Consider the following 18820-nt stretch of genomic DNA (forward strand, 5'->3'; position numbering starts at 1 on the left):
ATTAGACGTAAATGTTTACAGTGAAAGTTAGAAAGTTGACAAAAAAATTTTTGATTGTTGATAATTTTTTACCTTTAATTTCTGTGCTTGCTAAATATTGTTTTTGCAATAAAATCACACCTAAAAATGATAACATGATCAAGAGAATGAGAAGACAAGTCACATATGAGGACAAATTATTTGCCAAGGCTTTTAGGGTTTTCAGGGCAGTGAAACTACTATGTGTGACAGTATAATGATGGATACATGCTATTATGCATTTGTCCCAACCTGTAGAATGCACAACACCGAGAATGAACCCTATGTAAACGGAGGACTTTGGGAAATGGTGATGTGTCCATGCAGGTTCATCATTTGTAATAAATGCCCCACTCTGGTGAGGGATGTCAATAATGGAAGAGGCTATGCACACATGAGGGTGGAGTGTATAGGAAATCAGTGTACTTTCCTCTCAGATACGCTATAAATCCAAAACTGATTTTTAAAAAAAATCAAGCCTATAAAAAATTAACATGACAATGACTTGCCTGGAAACACTTTGGTAAATGAATTATAACTAATTCCCTTCTTTACCTGGCAAGTTGTAGCAAGTCATCCTACAGAGGAACACACATATAAAACTGCTTCCTAACTGCTCTCCTGCATCCACCCTTGTCACTCTGCTGTCTAGTTCCCTTACAGCAGGCAGACTGATCCCTTTAAAGCATATGTCACAACATGTCACTCCTCTGTTGAAAACATTCTAATGACTTCTCACCTTAGAGTAAAATCAAGAGTCCTCCATAAGCTTCACACAATCTGCAGCCTACCTCCACCCACAACCTCGTTTGGTTTCATTTACTGTGGGGTCATTCTACTGTAGCCACACTGGGCTCTTTGCCGCATCTTCCACAAGTGACACTCCCGCCTCAGTTCTTTGCATTTACTGTTCCCTGTGTCTAGATCACTCTTTACCTCACACCTCTACTGGGTAGCCCCATGGCTTCTTTTCTCGTTTCATTCACGCTCCTGTCTTGCCTTAATGGACACCTTTCCTGAATATCCTTCTTGCTCAATTATTTTTTAATCCCCTTACTATTTCATTTTTCTTACCTTTCTTTATAGTACTTATCACTAAGCAGAATGCTATGGGAGTTTTTATTATCTTTTTTTCCCATTAGAATCTATGCTCACTTAGGGCAGGTGCTTTGGTATTTCTGTTGCTTCTGTATTCCAAGAGACCAGCATAGTCCCTGGACCTTAGCCATTTAGAAAGAGTAAGCATATCCTCCGCCTGCCCCACCCCCACGAGACCTTCCTCGGCTTTAGGTGAGTACTTTTGCAAATAAACCTCAGACTCTCCATTCAGCTTCTTGTCCTCCTCCTCATTCTTGAATCAGCTTTTTTCACTGGACTCAAACCATGTAAGAAATGGATTTCCCTTCTTTCATTTCCTTTTTCCCTATCCCTCCTGTCCTTCCTTTCTTTTTTTTTTTCTTTTAAACTACAAAACATACCATTTGCTTTTATCCTCTAACTCTCTCTCATGTCATTGACCCTAAAATGAGACTACTTGTCATTTCTGGCAATACAAATACATGCATTTTAATGTGTAGATGCTAAAATCCCCCTACTTTTTTGGGACACCAACTTAATAGAAATTACTGTTCCATGTCATTACATACAGACTTAAGGGATAAAATCCTGCTGTCAACTTATTACTGGGTGTTTCTGCCTCCCAGGAGCTAATGTTCTCTAAGGTTATTCAGAACACATTGATACCAGAGGGTATTGCTTCCTTTTGGCCTCCTCCCATGCCCCTTCCCCCAATAAATATTAAATAAATGTATCTACAGATTTACTTATGCACAAACTGCACTTTTACCAGGGGTGGATAATAACTTTTACTATCTGTCTATTGATTTTCTTTTACTTCTGTAGAGCGAGGATAGGGATATGACCTGTTTATTTGAGGAAGGAAAATAAAGGCATTTGGAAAAATGTAACCATTTAAAAAAAATCTCTTGTAGGGTAGACAAGATGTAACTTTATACATGACCCTGAGTGGCACCTAACAATTTCTCTCTCTTGGTGCTATCCAGCTTTTGCCTGACCTAGGGCTGGAGGCGCAGGTATATTGATGATAGATGAAGATTTTGCTGTGTTTATATTGTTCAGGCGAACACCACTTTTTTCAGGACTTTTTCAAGTTTACACCTGAAATGTCTATTAAGAAAATTATTTAATGAAAATTATTTTTACTTTTGATTAATCTTACTTTTATTAAAGTTAATAGATATAAATTATTTGAAGCCAAAAATTATGAGTTCCATTTCTGGTGGCTTTGATACCCAGACTAACAAACAAGAGTGCTAGATAATCTCTAACAATCATACTGGGGACCTGGTAAGAAAATAAGAAATATTCTGCACAAATGAAACAAAAGCAAAAACCAAGAGATCTATATATCTTTGGCATATTAGAGATGTTTAGTAAAATGAAAAGCTCATTTTTCAATGATAGAGGTATTCTGATATTTGAAGGATAAGAGATGAAATAGACATAGATTACAGCACTCACTTAAATACTAATGTTAAATTTATATATTCATTCTTTTCTCCTACATTTGCTTGATCTTGGCTTGGCTTGACCCTGGCTAAATTCATATTTTAAAAATGCTGCAGTCTTTTATGTATACTTTAGACAGACCTATTCAGGCACTGTGTCTGAAAAATAGTGTTTTTCTCTCCCAGAGATAAATGAAATCTTCTAATCTTTTTTTCCATGGAATGTAACCCTTACTTGCATATATCATTCTCAAATCCTTATTCTCTTTGAACCAGCATAAAAGGCAGTCATTTCTTTATTGTTTCTCTGCTTCCCTATACACTTATGACATAATAACTTCTTGAGAAGTTAAAACCTCTCCCCTCAGGAGAGTGCCACATTTCACAAAAAAACCTTGGTTTTCTAGAAAAAGACACAATTGCCTGATTAGCCAAAGAGTAGAGGCATGTTAAGTTCAGTGGTACAGTCTTAATGGATGTCAGATCATAAGACTGGAGCATTTGAATCTAGGTATGGTAGGTTTCCTTTGCCTGTTTTCTGTGAATCCCATTCTCTTCAGTGACTTCTCTGAGTTAAGGTTTATATTTTCAAAAGCTGACGTGTTATTTATGCCATGCCTTCTTTAAATGACATTGAACTATCTAGAAGTTGGAGGTTTGCAGTCAGTTTCTGAATTGCCAAAAGCTCTAGTCCCAGAAAGAAGCTAAATATAGTGGTAGAGATGATAACTTATCAGAGTGGCTGAAAGTGTAATATTCAAATCATTTCTCAATTATGATATACTTAAATGCAATCCTATATCAACCAAAATGATGACAAATCGTGGAGCTGTAATTTTATGTTCACTAATTTAGAACCATACATTTAAGCGAATTCACTTACAGTAACAGTTCTACTTAAAATAATCTGTCACAAAAGGACGATCAGCCAAATAATAATGTACACAGAGGTTACTCTACAGAGGCACAAAGTATTAGTTCATTACTTATGCAAACAGTGAATTTGCAGAGATGGAAAAATGATTACTACTCAACAGAATTATTTTATTTCATTGGGTTAAGGTAGTAGTAAACATAATTTCATAAGTAGTGATTTACTAGATGCTTTTAATGGAATAGTCAATTTGTTGCTTATTTTGAACGCCAATTTTTTTTTAGTCATTTTAAAGAGGAGTACATCTTTTGAAGTAAGGCATATTGAAGAAATTTGAAAACATGTGTCATAATTATATAATTATTTTAATTAACTTTATTTTCATCTTGTCTTGCACAGTTAAAAATAATAGGTTACTGTAAAAGTGATCTATAACCAAAATACCACCCCAAAATTAAAAATATGAAATGCAAATTGATTGTCACATTGGATTTTATAGGTTTCCCAATTTCATTTCTTCTTTCTTTCCAAAGAAGTAACATTTGTAGAAAATAGTTCTGTTAAGTCACTTTATTGATACGAGCATTTAAAATTTTAAGAAGTCTATCTCTTTTCTTGAAGGAAAAAAATGATTTAAATAATTTACTTAAGAATGTGGGATTTCTAGGGGTTCCTGTGCAGCTCAATCAGTTAAGTATCCGACTTCAGCTCAGGTCATGATCTCATAGTTCGTGGGTTTAAGCCCCGCATTGGGCTCTGTGCTGACAGCTTTAAACCTAGAGCCTGCTTCAGATTCTGTATTTCCCTCTCTTTCTGCCCTTCTCCTGCTCATGCTTTGTCTCTGTCTCTCTGTCTCTCTCTTTCTCTCTCTAAAATAAATATTAAACAAATTTTAAAGAATGTCGGATTTCTAGTATATTTCTTTTAGATGAGTAGCCTAACCTTCCATGCAATGGATGTTTTCCACATTCTTGTAGTTGATATAATACTATGAAAAAGAAGAATGCTTAATATTAATTTTTACTATGAAAAGAAAATAGAAGTAGAATATTTAAAAATAGGTCACTTTTTTTTTTGTGTCTGTGGAATGGATAACTGATTAAGGAGACTGACTATAATAGAGCACTTTGTCTTTCTGACTTTTAGGATATATAAGAAGACACCTAGCATGCCTGCTAAAAGTGCTGAAATCTTTGTATTTTAGCTTATTTTCCAAACTTAAAAGTTGCTAACTGGAATAGGAGAAGCAATCCATGAATAAAGCCAGGATGGAGATGGGAGGAGGGAAATCTGAAAAGGTGAAAAAGGATGAAAATGTATGTGTAGATGTTAACATGTGGAAGAATACTAAATGGGGATGAGATTGGGGCTCTGACAGAGAATTATGAGATTGGCTACTTCTTATTCTGATCTGTTCAAAGCCAAATGAGTCTCAGGTCCTGGAAGTATATAATGCAAGTTGTTAGTGTGTTCCTGGAGGAAGAGATGAAGTGTGATGGATGTGTGTTAGGGGGCCCCACCACCACTCTTAGTCTCCGTGGTTCCCTAGAGGACTCACAGACCTCAGAAGCTGTGATACTCACAGTTGTGGTTATTACAGTGAAAAGATACAGATTAAATTCAGGAAAGAAAAAGGATACACGTAGTGGCGTCCAGGAGAACACCCACGAGTTGTTTTTTTTTTTTTTTTCTTCTCTCTCAGAGGTATGGCACAGTTAGTGCTGAATTCTCACAAGAACAAGGTATGACAAAATGTGCAGAGTGTTTTGCCAAGCCAGGCTTGCTAGCACCTTGGGGGCTGGGGCTTTTACTGGGGGTCAGCCATGTAGACCACGTAGACATGGATCACCCGTGTGGCTGCCCTTAGTTATTCGGTCTCCAACCCCCAGAGGTTAAATTTATACAGCATGGCCCAAAGCCTCAGGCATAGGAAAACAGGTGTTCACCATAAGACATATTGTTGGCATACCTGGTGTGACCCAAGTCCTCAGGCATACCAGAACACTCTTATCAGGCAGGATATTCTAAGCATTCAGAAGTTTTCTCCCAGGAGCTGGTCAAGGGCCAGTTCTTTTTTTGATTTGCAGGGTATAAGTAATGGGACCTGCTGAGTTAATCCTTTACTGCACAGATGGTGCTGTTCAGAGAGGATAACAAGTCATAATAGGGCCTGCCAGGCTTTACCAAATATACCGAACATTGTTCAACTATTTTTCCTCTGGCAATAACCAGTAAGTCCAAATGAAAGAAAGAAAGAAAGCATGTCTACTGCTTCTGAATCATTGGGAGGGAAACACTCAAAGCTTGGAGATTCATCTGGTCTTTTTATTGTATTTTATATCTGAAAAAAGAAAGAATATGTGAAATGACCATGATGGAATTATAGAAAATATTTGGTTTTCTGATGCCTTTAACTTCTCTGATCGTGGTTCTGACATACAGCGATGAATATCTCAGATCAGAGGAATATTTATGAAAGGAGACCAATAGTCAGACCAGGAGGGCTTTAAACTGAAATGAGAAGGGGGAATATGTAATGCACAGAAGGAGCCTACATCATTCTTCCTCTATATATGTCTGGCTAATTCTTTTTTTTTTTTTTTTTTACAAATAGTTTATTGTCAAATTAGTTTCCACATAACACTCAGTGCTCATCCCCAAAGTGCCCTCCTCCATGCCCCTCCCCCCCTCCCCCCCACATCCATCAGTCCTCAGTTTTTGTCAGCATTCAAGAGTCTCTCATGGTTTGCCTCTCTCCCTTTCCCCCACCATTTCCGCCCTTCTTCTCCCCCTTGGTCCACCGTCAAGTTCCTCCTAATCCTCCTATACGTTGTCTGGCTAATTCTTTTAGCTCCTTCAAGTCTTCTCACATCTCACTTTCCCAGTTATGTCCACCTTGACCACCTAGATAGGCTGAACTCTACAAAATAGTTACTTTCATAAGTTAAAGACAGTTTCAATTGTTGTTCAATCTAATATATGACTGCTATGTACAACAAAGTCTCTCAATTCCTGCTCCCCAGCATTCTCATTTCCCACTTACCCAATGCTCCTTTTAAGTATTTTTGCCTACCATTTAACCTCCAACTAAAATACTATATAAGGAAAATTCATCATATTTACTATTTACTCTCCATCTTCTGCTACAAAGATCCATGAGCATAGAGATTTTTTTCCCTTTAAACTTATAGATATATTCCAAGGACTTAAAAAAGCACCTGGCACAAATCACTAAATTATTATTTGTTAAATACAGGAATGAACAGATACTATAGCTTGGAAAGTAGTAAAGGAGGAATTCAGTCATCTATTCAATAGTGAGCAGTTCTTGGAAGCAATTCTTAGGTAATCTACACCAGAATGAGCTAATTGCTAACAGCAAACTTCATAGTTAGATAAAGGTTTAAATCCCATCTCTGCTATTTACTTGTTCTATAAATCTAGGGAATTTTTTTTTCTGTAAGTTGAATTGTTCGCTCACCTTTACATACATTACAATAATACTTACCTATAGTCCTGTTGCATAAAACACACTCTTTCTACTCTTTCTTACAGACTGGAGGAGAAATATCTTTTTACTAAAAAAGGAGACATTTTACAATTAAATATCAATAGGATAGATATGAATATCATATCAAAAATAGCAAGCAATGAGTGCCAAGAGAATATAAACAGAATATAGGAAGAAGTGGAGTATTGAACAATACAAAGGGTAAAGGATAACTCAGCTTAGATTCTAAATATTCCTTGTGAGTGATAAAATGTAATGAAGATAAATCTATGTAGATTGTAGTAGCAGGAGATACATAACAAAAATGAACTGTAAGAGGGAAGTGACCTATTTATGGGCAACTTTGGTGGTAAAAAGTTTATGACCATATGACTTCAAAAGAACTAAGCCAATTTTAGGTGTCACCATGGCTTTCAAGTGGCTCATCACATCTGCTCTGGTGAGATTTCTTTTTGTTTTCTATTGTTTTGCTGCACCACATCTCCCTTTTAGAGAAGCTCTTTGAGGAGTATCTGGTGAGGATTCACACTCACCACTGAGATGCAGCCAGGGAGTGGAGAAAATATTTGGTGTTGGGTAATTGCCCCTAGGAGAATTTTTGAAATTTGAATAAGAGGCCATGACTGTTCTTTTTGTTCTTCCCCATCTTCAATAGCTCTGGAAAAACACACACACACACACACACACACACACACACACACAACAACAACAACAAAACTGACAACAACAACAAAACAGAAAACAAAAACAAAACAAAAACCAAAACATTTTTTGTTTAAGATAGTCCATTTCTGTCACTTGTCACCAACAGCATTGGCTGCCAGATGTGATTAGTTCCAGGTTAGGGACCTGGACTGAGATGATACCAGGAAAAGGGACTTCCAGGGATAAAAACCACGCAAACCAGTATGAATTGGAGTCTATCTGGTTGCTACCATTTAAGACCAACATTGCTTCCTAGTTTAAGTTACTGATTATTCTTGACTTGAGTTCCTGTCCGTGTGATTGAGAGAATGCTCACAAACTCTCCCATTATAAAATATATAAATGAAATAGAACAACTACAGAAAATATCACAATATTCACTAAAATGTTGAGCTTGTGACAATGTAAAGAAATTTGCCAGGGACCCAGACCCAAAATAAAGAGATAGCACAAAAATGCTGAAGAAGACAGCTGCACTACTCTTGCAAGTTGCCTGGAGGTGTTTTCCAATCTTGGTAACCAAAAGGTTTATCTTTTAATGGACATCTGGAGGTAGAAGAGAATGCCTTGTTAGGGAGTGGCAAGGGAACCCATGAGGAGTGGAAACTAACAAAGATAGGAATCTCAAATAGCTACAACCTAATTAAAGGGTGGAAAAGATTAGAAAAATAAACCTACCAAACTGCAAATAGAGAAGGTAACATAGCTGTTTTTTTTTTTCTTGAGCTCTGGATGGTGAAAAATGCCTCCACTCAAGATCTATAACCGTAGATATACCCTCATGCTAGTGTGTAGTTAAAATTTATACTTCTGTGTAGCCCTGTAAACATCTAAATGAGTAATTTACATAAATAAGTCTCAGGTTGGTAGAACGTGAGAATGCTTGGCAGAAGCAGAAACAAATTCTCTTTTGAAGGGCCCTCTCTCAGCCCAGGTTGCACAGAATTCCCGAGGATTCAGTCTAGAGAGCCCAAACTTATAAAACACATAAGGCAACAAGCCATTGTAAGCAAGAGCACAATGCGATCAGACTTCAAGATCTTCAGATGATTAAATTACATGATAAGGATGTAAAACAAATATTCTGAACATGTTAATATTTAAAATATGATAAAGAACCACACTACTATTTTTTAAATGAGCACAGTTATATTTGAGAAAAATGGAGACTTGAAAGAATGTAATAATTTGAATAAAAATGCAATGGATAGGTTTAACACCAGATTAGATGAAGTTGAAGATGTGTTTGGTAAACCGGCAATCTGAAGAAATAACAGTGCAATTTAAGACAGACAAAGCAGTGAAAAATATGAAGGTGAGGAACAGAAAATGACAAGTACTAACCTGCGCTTATGAGAATGCAAAAATAATAGAGCATGAGGAAAGGGCAATATTTGATGAGATAATGGCTGCTTATTTTCCCAGATTTGTTCAGTATCAAGCATCCTCTGATTGAAAACCACAGTAAGTCCGACGTAGGCAATAAATAAATAAATCACAGTAAACTTATTTGCTTCTCTGCCTGTTCTAAAGATTTTCATGATCTGCCTTCACCATACACCGAGCCAGTTCTATTTCCCACTGCTAATAATATGCACACCGTGTTATGAAACTCTGCTTCTTATTTAATATAATTGTTAGTCTTTGCAATAAATTTGCTTCTTCTTAGTATAAAATGCTTTTTTCTTCTCTTCTGGTTGTCAAAATCCTGTTTATTTATCAAATGCTTTTTCACAGATCCTTTGTGACTGTCCTAGTCACACTGATCTTTTTTCCTGAATTTCTGTTACTCTTATATTATGCAGCCCATTCATTCATTCCCGATATTTATTGAGAGTCTGCTATGTACTAGCTGGATATTGAGCACAACAGTAAATTTGACAGAAACACTCCCTGTCTTTAGAAACATTAATAGTCAGCAAAAATGATAGTAAAAATAATTAGAATACAGTGATAAAGTGTAAACAAAGCATCAAATGAACACACAGTGGGATGGAATAGGGAGAGTAATCAAATATATGGGTCAGTGTAAGTTTCCTAGGGAGAGTAACATTTCTGCTTATATGTAAAGGTTAAATAAAAATTATGCAGGCTCAAATATGGGGTAGGGTGAAAAATGGTAAAAGAAAGACTTAGGCAATGGGACTAGCATGTTTCATAGCTTAGAGGCTTAAAGATATATGAAGTTTCAGGGGTAAAGGAGTTTGATTGTTTATAGTATACAGCATAAGGAAGAAAAGGGTAAGAGAGAAATCTGGAGTAATGGGCTCGACATGGTGCAGATGTAGGTGGACCAATAAGCCATGTTAAGAAATTTGAAATTTGTCCTAAAAGCATTAGAGAAGCATTGAGGGAAGTGGTAATTGGAGGCTATGTTATTGTATTTCTGTATCACAAAGGTCACTGTCATTGCCATGGAGAAGACAGATTCAAAGGAGGGGAGACCGGTTAAGTGCCTGCTATAGACAACAGCTAAGTGGTGACTGACACTACCATACCACGATCACAGTGGGGATAACAAGCACTGGACAAACATGCCACACATTTGAAATAGGTGATCATTTTTCTCTGATGGTTAGCTATACATTTGTTTTGTCTCTTCAGTTAAGCTGTAAGACATTTAAGAGCAGAGACCGTGTCTTATTATTCTTTTCTATCTACCAAAATTTCTAAGTCATCACTAGCTGGGCTTCATAAATATTTGCTGACTGAATGAGTTTTTGGATGGAGTTATTCAATCATTGAGAATTTGTAAAGATAGCTAGCTAAAGATCGAGGATGAAATTTTCCATAGCTCAATTTTTAGGGTGGTACTAAAAATGGTACTGTGACGCAGAGTTCTCAAACATTACCTCCTGACAGTGGCCAGAGTAGTGAGCTATAAACCTGGTGATGAAGAATGAACCAGTAGTTATAGCAGTAATCTTGGCTTTAGGGCAGGAAGTCAATGCCAGTGACAAACTGCCAATACATGACAATTTAAAATCCAATAAGTGAAGTTAACAAAGTTGCTTTATAGCTCAGTGGACTTATGGGTAGGGCTGGAAACCATTTTCATCCTGTATCATCAGGCTGATATCTTATGGGCAATATAAATAGCAATCTGGCAAGGAATCAGGATATCTCTTTTGAAAATAAATGATAAGGGTTTATTTAGGTTATGTCTGTATGTTCAATGGAGCAAAAATTAGAAATGCATAAAGTTGATCATCCCTTTGAAGGGAGACACAGTGGGGGCTGAATGAAGTTTTTTTTTTTTTTCTTTTTCTTCAGGATGGAAAAAATCTATCTCCACATCCAAATAATTTTTCTCTTCAATTTTGTGAATTTGTAAACATAGTTTCTTCTGAAATCCAACAACTGTATTATACCTTGACTTTTCTTTGGATAGTTGCTCACCATGAAACTAAACATAATCTATAGTTTATTGTGTCTAAAATTTTAAGTAAGGATTTAAAACTCTTCTTGTGACAACTAATTGTGATTTTTTTAAAAAATAAATCTAGATATGAGGACTTTCGACATTAAAAATTGCCTTACCTAGGGGCACCTGGGTGGCTTAGTCGGTTAAGCGTCTGACTTTGGCTTAGGTCATGATCTCGCAGTTCTTGGGTTCGAGCACCGCGTCGGGCTCTGTGCTGACTGCTAGCTCGGAACCTGGAGCCTGTTTCAGTCTGTGACTCCCTCTCTCTCTGACCCTCCCCTGCTCGCGCTGTCTCTCTCTCTCTCTCTCCTAGAAATAAATAAAAATAAAAAAAAAAATTGCCTTACCTAGTATGATGTGTTCAATATTAAAAAGTGCGTTTTCTGGCATCACGTGCTTATAAAGTAAGCTCTAGCTAAAGAATTTTCTGGATGGAGATGACAAACTAAACAGTGACATATTTTCCCAGAAACTTATCACAGGTCTGTTTCATAAAAATAGATAATAGTTATTGAGTACATACAAATCTAATTTTTATATTAAATCTTATTTAATTCATGCTCACAACAAAATTATGTAAGAGGTGTAAGATTATTCACCTCTTACAGGTAAGGAACCAATACTCAGAAGGTTCAGAAATGTGTTCAATAACCCTAGGATTTGAATCCAGGACTCAGAATCCAGAACTGAAACTTTGTACAACTATACTTTTTATAGTCATAATTAATGCCTCTGAAGAAAGGAACACCTCTTGCAAGAATTTGCCACCAAGTTGAGTGGCAGGTAGTATGGTCTTCATTTTCTACCAATATAAAAAATATGATCATTGGATACCAGTACATAGTGTAATGTGCTATCATTTCCAAAGGACTTTTATCCAGCTCTTAGGTTTAGAGTTCAAAGTTTAACCAGAAAATATGAGATGAACTCTTTTGTTCTCCTGAAATTTTTCCCCATGAATAATGGATTTGGTTGGCTCTCCCAGCTGCTACCTGATTCCACTTATGGGTTACAACTACAAACTTCTTTGGACAATTGCCCTTCTGCACATAATCACAATCTCTCGCATTCTCAAAGTTTAGAATTCTTTACTTTCTAACGCATCCACCTTTGGCATCAGTCCTTTTTTCTTCTGTATTTTTTACTTTATCTTCATATATATATAGACTCTTTGCTATGCAGAATTGCTGGTCTTAATTTTTCAATTTGCCTCTCATTTATTTATTTTTAAATATTTTTATTTATTTTTGAGAGAGAGAGACATAGAGACAGAGCATGAGTGGGGGAGGGGCAGAGAGAGAGAGAGGGAGACACTGAATCTGAAGCAGGCTCTGAGCTGTCAGCACAGAGCCTGACATGGAGCAGGAACCCACAAACTGTGAGATCATGACCTGAGCTGAAGTTGGATGCTCAACCGACTGAACCATCCAGGCACCCCAATTTGCCTCTCTTTAAACATGTCCTAATTCTATATTACACATATATATGTGCATGTACATACATGCACACACACTGGCAGCATTAATAGAGTCTGCCTCCTCCTGAGAAGGGAAGTGAGGGGAAGACCACTTGCATGGGCCAAGACAGAACACTTTCAATTTTGTACTAAATGTTGCTACATGTGTAATACTACCACTGAATCTTTTATGATTTCTGGAATATGTGATGAAATTTTGTGCACATAATTATATTTTGTTTTCCTTTATGCTATTTCATATCTGGTCTATTTAATATTGCTAACAATTCCTAAACATAAACTTTGAGCGTTCTGGGCTTACATCTTTAACATTTCCATTTCCAGAAGTGAATGCGTGGCTGTTTATAGTGACTGTGTGTTTATTATATTGATTCCTCCTTTACTGTAAGTTTGATCAGAATGAATTTTAAATTTTGCACAATATTATTTGAAGTTTTGTGGAGATAAGCATACACCTCTGAAATCTTAATATAAACATTTTTCAATATTGAACCATCTCAGCAGCCCAAGGCTGAATCCTGTCTGTAATTCTCTATAAATGCTCCTAGATGAACTTTACTGATGTTTCCCTCAGAGTTTTGGTCTTGATATTAATAAGTGGGGTTTGCTTATATTCCATCCACCTCTTCCTTACATTTTTGAGTCCATCTTTTTTATAGTTTGGCATCAGAGTTATGACTTTATAGAAAGATCTGGGAAGAAGTTTTAAAACAATTAAAAACAATTTTTTTTAATGTTCTGGTACTGGCTCCTAAAAGTTTGGTAGATTTTACCTATTGAACTATCATAGTCTCATAACCTTTGAGAGGTAGCCTCTTTGACCACGTTTTCAATTACTTCTTTGGTAACTGTATAGTCTTTTTCTACCTTCTGAGACAAATTAAGAAATCTACCTTTTCCTTTAAAGTAATTAATTTCATGTAGGCTTCATGTATTGCAATTTAGCAGTTACATTTATGTAGCTGGCTGAAAGTAATACCCACAATGCTTATTTCTTTTCCTTTTCCTGCTACCAACTACCTCTGTGAGTGTCTGTCTTTAACCTCACATCCAAGTATTGCCATGGGGAACAAAGTCCAGCCATATTCTCCTGGCTTATTCACTCACTCAAATTCATCTCTTCAAGTAAGGGATTGTTTATTTCATCCTTCAGTGATGTGCTACCTACAATAGTAACTTACGCTTTAAAAAAAATGATTTCATTTTCCCCTATATTCTACCTTGATTTTGTTCAAATTTTAATCATTACATTTTGTGGTTAAGAGTTGTTTTTTCCTGGGGCGCCTGGGTGGCTTAGTCGGTTAAGCGTCCGACTTTCGCTTAGGTCATGATCTCGCGGTTCGTGGGTTCGAGCCCCGCGTCGGGCTCTGTGCTGACTGCCAGCTCAGAGCCTGGAGCCTGTTTCAGTCTGTGACTCCCTCTCTCTCTGACCCTCCCCTGCTCGCGCTGTCTCTCTCTCTCTCTCCTAGAAATAAAAAAAACATTAAAAAAAAAAGAGTTGTTTTTTTCCTGGTTTCACTGAAAATGAGACCTTTTTTTTTTTTTTACTGCTTTTGTTGCTTCTTTTTTACTTTAGCCTGACAATGGGAGTTGAAAAAGCAATGTCTCTCTGTTCAATTTAAGCAGAATCCTCACCATCATTATCTAGGCAAAAAATCAAGTGTTAAATGTGCACCCTCCCTACCTCCTCCATTGTCAAGTTGTATTAAAATCAGTTAATAATCACTTAATAGTTTCTGTGTATAAGCAGTTTTGTAAGGTCTATGTAGGCATCAAGTTTAACACATCCTACCACCCCTTAACCTCCATAGTCCCTTACTCATATGAAGAAGCTTATCTGGTGGGATGATTTACATTGAAACAAATAATGATATAAGGCAAAAGGCGAGAACTAAGTAAATGGATTTGCAAACAAAGTGCAGAAATGTTGGGGAAAGGGGAATGATAAGAATGATCTGTTCTTCAGAATATGGATCCAATTTCAATAGGTGGTGAGGCTACTCCCATTGGTGGAAAGAGTTGATATGGAGGCATAAAGAGAGGGAAGATGGGTGGCTCAGTAGGTTGAGCATCAGGACTTCGGCTCAGGTCACAATCTCGCAGTTCATGGACCTGAGTCCCTCATCGGGCTCTGTGCTGACAGTTCAGAGCTTGGAACCTGCTTCTGATTCTGTGTCTCCCTCTCTTTCTGTCCCTCCTTAGCTTATGCTCTGTCTCTCTCTCTTTCAAAGATAAATAAATATAAAAAAAAAAAAAAAAAGATGGGGAAGAGGAGAGTATAAACTGGCTAGTCACCCAGACCCACTGTAGTGAAGGGGGAAGTAAGGATGTCATGGTGATTTAAAGAATACTAATGGAAAATAATCTTGACATAGCCTACTTCTTCATGAAACTGGGTGGTAGCTCAAAAGAAACCATATTTTCATCAGTTGCCATATTTCACTTCATCAGATGAAGTCAACCATTTCTTTTCCTCTGCATGGTCTATATCACCACCAACAACAATAAGGAATCATACTAGCATGCTTATTGAAGTCTCATTGTATGTCAGGAACTCAGCATATACTTTAGTAACTCCAGTTACTTCAGTAACTTATTGGTGTCTCATCTGCAGTTTCCTGAAACAAAGCTTGACAGTGGGTATTTTCATGCTTATTTTACAGGTGAGGCACAAAAAGGTGAAAGAACCTACAGATATGTAGGTAGGTTCACTGTGAAATGGATCTGGGTAGTTTGTCCACTAAGTATGTTTATACTGATACATATTGTTTACATGGTTATAATTCTGCTTTAACTCAAGGAAACATGTTTTAAAATATTATTTTCTGATTCTAAGTGCAACTTATAGTAATTTTGGAAAACTTAGGAAAGACAAAAACGCACAAACACACAGATCAGTAAAACCTTAGCCTAACTAATTTTTAAGGGCAAATTATTAAAAATTTCCCTTCTCTCCTCTAATTCAACTTGTCAGGTTAACTATTGTCATAATCACGCATAAACAATTTTCCTTCAGCATACATTTATGCACATGAATTCACCCAACTTTTTTATTGATCAATAATATATTGTTTATATATTTCCAAGTCAGTGGATTGATTTCACTATTTTAAAAATTTCTGAAGTATTTTGATTTTGGATCTACAATTCCTTTATTAATGGACATTTTGAGATTTTAAATTTTATTTTGTCTTTTTGTTGTTGTTGCTATAATGAGCTGTCTTGTGAATATAGCTAAATTATCTATATCTAATAATTTATGCTATAATGCTCTGTGAGATTTAGTAGTCGTGATTTCAGTATTGCTGGATTTGCTGGTATGTAGACTATACAGATTTATTATATTGATTATAATACCACATCAAACTCTAGAACAGTAGTACCAATTCATCATCTACCAAATGAATACCAGAGTACACATTTTCTTATTCTATCACCAATACTAGGTGTTTTCAACTTAAAAAAATTTTTTTAATCTCATGGAGTAGACAGAAAAACCTTAATCATACTTTTGTTAGTATTTTTGTGTGTTCACTGGTTGCTTATGATTTTTATCTGATGATTTAATGTTTATATACTTTGTCCATTTTTTCACTTGGGATAATCAAACTTTTAAGTTGATTTGTAGGAACTTTGTATTTTATAAATGTTAACTTTATTTTTTGCATATGACAAGAATATGTCCCCTATTTAGTTATTTTTAAAATTTGTTTATGGTAATTTTAACAGATAATTAATAGATTGTTAAAATTCAAATGCCAATATTTTTTTATGGCTTCTGAGTTTTGTATCATTCTACTCTCTTCAAAATAACTAGTACATTTTTTTATATCTAGAAATTTTATCCACTTAGCATGAATGTTTAGATGTGTGTGGTATCAGATAAACATTTAATTCTCTTGTCCTCTAAAGAACATTCAGTAGTTCTCAAATAATTTATTGACTTAGTCATATATTTCCCTGTTTGAAATCTCATCTTCTTCATACATTTATTTGACTTCACTCTGACTTTTTTCACTATTCCTATTCCCATTAGCATACTTTTAATATAGTAGGGTTTTTTTTTTTACAGTATTTTGATATCTATTAGGTTTTTTGTTTTTCTTGATCCTTTTTTTCTCAAAGTTTTCCTCTGCCTTATGGTATCTTTTAGCTTAAATTTTGTTTTGTATTTTCTTTCAACTTTTTTCACCTGTACGCTAATTCGTTAGGTCACATCTGGGCTTCCTTCTGTCTCTGTTCTATGTGGAGTTTCATCTACTGAATTTAGGAGAAAAATCCCCTGTAAACTACCAAGCTGGAAGTCTCCCCTTGACATTAATAAATGTCAAATATTTTCATATAACCCTGTCTCATCTTATCTGCAGTCTTGATGTTTCCAACTTGAAGCCCCATTGGGATGTCAAAGTTGGTGTATTTGAAGTCAAATCCAGATTTCCTTGTTGCTTCAAGGAACCTCTGCACAATAATATCCCATTATAATAATGTAGCTATGGAATTTGTGGGATCCAGGTGTTTGATTGTTAAATATCACTCTTATTAGAATGATGATAAATAACTGTTCATTGTGCTAGGTACTGTGTTAAATATTTTATATAATTCTCTTCTTAATCCTTGACTCTTCCCCATAGATTTTATAGTACTATCCTCATTTTATAAACCTCTTAACTGAGAAAGAGAAAAGTTAAAAAATTATCTGCCCAAACCATTCCTAGTAAGTGGCAGAGCTAGGCATTTATGGTAGATCTATATAGCTCCCCCACATGTACCTGCTATGCAAGCCTTCCTCATATCAGTTAGGCTGGTCAGGTTGGGATACCAGTGACAAGAATGGATAAGGTTGGAGGGTGGTAGTTTATTATATAAGAATCACCAGGTAGCCTTTGAAAAACTACCCATACTTCTCAGCTTTGTAAGAATCACAAACAAATATGTCTTATCAGAAAATTTTCTAAAGTATCTGCCATATTTATATTGTTCAGAAGACAAGTTTTATTATTAATAATTAAATACTAAGTAAAATGCCTAAGTAAATGGTATTCCCTTATTTAACTTATAGTAACTACAGCTAACTTCAATCACTGTGTTTTCTTTTCCTCACGGTAATGGCATGGCTATGTCAAGTTTTAATATATATATATATATATATATATATATATATATATGATACACATCAAGGACATAATGTATTAGACAAGTACAACTCTTCAATTTCTTAACTTTTAAGATACATAATTGCTCCAATATGAAGACTTAAATAGGGATTGTCACTTTTGTAATTAATTCTTTTTGTTTCATCCTTCTTACTAATTGAAAATAGGCTTTCAATATAGAATGCTTTGAAATTGGATGAAGAGACAGAATTGGAATGAACTTAATTAACTACAAACTGTCCAAATCAATCAGAGTTTGACAGTGCCTTGGTAACACACAGAGTTCATAATTTACTTGAGATCTTCTGTAATGGATATGACATAAATTGCACAGTAGCCATGCTCACTGTGCACAAAATTTAGTGCCAGACTATGAAGTTGCACTTACAGAAATTTGTTCCTGCAACACAGACTATTGTGGTAAATGTATACTTTACATTTTCATTTAGGAAACTAATAAAGTTTTGAAAATATGTGCCTTGCTATTTTGCTCTGATAGAATTTAATATACGGATTTTAAAAAATACTTCAATGGTTTTCAGACATGTAAACACTAGGGGGATGGATAGGTCTGCTTGTTTCTTGTTTTAATTTTTGTTTTTGTTTTTACAGAGTCATAGTGAGTTGCTCTTGGGACATGTCAAGTATTATAGGTGGTTTTATTTTATTTTATTATTTTTTTTCACTCTAATAAACATTTATTGAATGTATTTTGAATAAACAAAAACAGAAGGTAAGGGCTAAAGTTGACACTTCTATTCTGACGATTAAGTATTATATATATATATATATATATATTTTTTTTTTTACAAATAGTTTATTGTCAAATTAGTTTCCACATAACACTCAGTGCTCATCCCAAAGTGCCCTCCTCCATGCCCCTCTCCCCCTCCCCCCCACATCCATCAGTCCTCAGTTTTTGTCATCATTCAAGAGTCTCTCATGGTTTGCCTCTCTCCCTTTCCCCCACCATTTCCGCCCTTCTTCTCCCCCTTGTTCCTCCGTCAAGTTCCTCCTAATCCTCCTATACGTGCACACATATGATATTTGTCCTTCTCTGCCTGACTTATTTCGCTCAGCATAACACCCTCAAGGTCCATCCATGCTGCTACACATGGCCAGATTTCATT

This window comes from Hyaena hyaena, unplaced genomic scaffold, assembly GCF_003009895.1.
Source record: "Hyaena hyaena isolate Hyena2069 unplaced genomic scaffold, ASM300989v1 scaffold_2143, whole genome shotgun sequence".
In the NCBI taxonomy this organism is placed as follows: Eukaryota; Metazoa; Chordata; class Mammalia; order Carnivora; family Hyaenidae; genus Hyaena; species Hyaena hyaena.